Raw genomic sequence first — 2,500 nt, 5'->3', positions numbered from 1 at the left:
AATATTTTTATTTATATATTTTTCTTTGTTTTTCATATTTGAAAATTTCATAAATTACGGTGTATATAAAAAGTAAAGGGGCGACCCCCCTTTAGCTTTTCTTATCAAAATTCAAAAACCGTTTTTTATGAAAAAGAATTTTCGTTCTCTATATTATATATTTTATATAAAAATATAAGAACGATATTTCTTCTTAATATTTGCCAATTTTCAAATAATTTATCATTCTTAATAACATTTTACTTTTTTTTCAAATGCATTTTTAATGTAATAATTTCATATATTACATAATTTTTCTCTTTGAATTGAAATTAATAATTTCATAATTCTATTTTTTAATCATAAATATATATGATTGAAAAAATTTTCTCCTCTTTTCCTTTGTTTAAAATTTAATTTTTCTTATAAATTTTTGTTTTTCTTATTTTTTTCTCTTCATCATCTGTTTAATTTCCTGTATTTATACAAGAAACAAACAGTTGAGGATAATTTCTATGTAATGCTAGTATAGAATATAAAATTTTGAATTCAAAAATTTATTTCTATTTAAACTAACTATAGAAAACCAGGAATAAAATACAATAACACCAATATGCCATAACATGTTAGTATAGAATATAGATTCTTCATATATGTATATATATTCGAAAATTTTTTCTATTTAAACTAACGTATGGAAAACCAGGAATAAAATCATAATATTACCAGTTTAATATGGCTCAAATTCGAGTTTCATATAGTTATGATTCGATTTATATGCTTCAATATCATTGGTTAGTTAACTTTTGATATTTTCATATTATATCACATGCCTTCACCGTGAGTGTTTTTTGCCATGCACACCTCACATTGTCAAAAATGTATGGGAAAAATTCATTTCAATACATTTCAGTTTGATTTGAAATGTCTTTATTATATATTTTAATGGCAATATGCCAAGGTTATATTCCATAAAATGTTAGTATAGAATATAGATTCTTCATATATGTATATATATTCGAGAATTTTTTTCTATTTAAACTAACGTATGGAAAACCAGGCATAAAATCACAATATTACCAGTTTAATATGGCTCAAATTCGAGTTTCATATAGTTATGATTCGATTTATATGTTTCAATATCATTGGTTAGTTAACTTTTGATATTTTCATATTATATCACATGCCTTCACCGTGAGTGTTTTTTGCCATGCACACCTCACATTGTCAAAAATGTATGGGAAAAATTCATTTCAATACATTTCAGTTTGATTTGAAATGTCTTTATTATATATTTTAGTGCCAATATGCCAAGGTTATATTCCATAACATGTTAGTATTAGAATATAGATTCTTCATATATGTATATATATTCGAAAATTTTTTCTATTTAAACTAACGTATGGAAAACCAGGCATAAAATCACAATATTACCAGTTTAATATGGCTTAAATTCGAGTTTCATATAGTTATGATTCGATTTATATGCTTCAATATCATTGGTTAGTTAACTTTTGATATTTTCATATTATTTCACATGCCTTCACCGTGAGTGTTTTTTGCCATGCACACCTCACATTGTCAAAAATGTATGGGAAAAATTCATTTCAATACATTTCAGTTTGATTTGAAATGTCTTTATTATATATTTTAGTGCCAATATGCCAAGGTTATATTCCATAACATGTTAGTATTAGAATATAGATTCTTCATATATGTATATATATTCGAAAATTTTTTCTATTTAAACTAACGTATGGAAAACCAGGCATAAAATCACAATATTACCAGTTTAATATGGCTTAAATTCGAGTTTCATATAGTTATGATTCGATTTATATGCTTCAATATCATTGGTTAGTTAACTTTTGATATTTTCATATTATTTCACATGCCTTCACCGTGAGTGTTTTTTGCCATGCACACCTCACATTGTCAAAAATGTATGGGAAAAATTCATTTCAATACATTTCAGTTTGATTTGAAATGTCTTTATTATATATTTTAATGGCAATATGCCAAGGTTATATTCCATAACATGTTAGTATTAGAATATAGATTCTTCATATATGTATATATATTCGAAAATTTTTTCTATTTAAACTAACGTATGGAAAACCAGGCATAAAATCACAATATTACCAGTTTAATATGGCTTAAATTCGAGTTTCATATAGTTATGATTCGATTTATATGCTTCAATATCATTGGTTAGTTAACTTTTGATATTTTCATATTATTTCACATGCCTTCACCGTGAGTGTTTTTTGCCATGCACACCTCACATTGTCAAAAATGTATGGGAAAAATTCATTTCAATACATTTCAGTTTGATTTGAAATGTCTTTATTATATATTTTAATGGCAATATGCCAAGGTTATATTCCATAAAATGTTAGTATAGAATATAGATTCTTCATATATGTATATATATTCGAGAATTTTTTTCTATTTAAATTAACGTATGGAAAACCAGGCATAAAATCACAATATTACCAGTTTAATATGGCTCAAATTCGAG

Source organism: Anastrepha obliqua, unplaced genomic scaffold (assembly GCF_027943255.1).
Source record: "Anastrepha obliqua isolate idAnaObli1 unplaced genomic scaffold, idAnaObli1_1.0 ptg000059l, whole genome shotgun sequence".
In the NCBI taxonomy this organism is placed as follows: Eukaryota; Metazoa; Arthropoda; class Insecta; order Diptera; family Tephritidae; genus Anastrepha; species Anastrepha obliqua.
Note: the sequence above shows the minus strand (reverse complement) of the source record.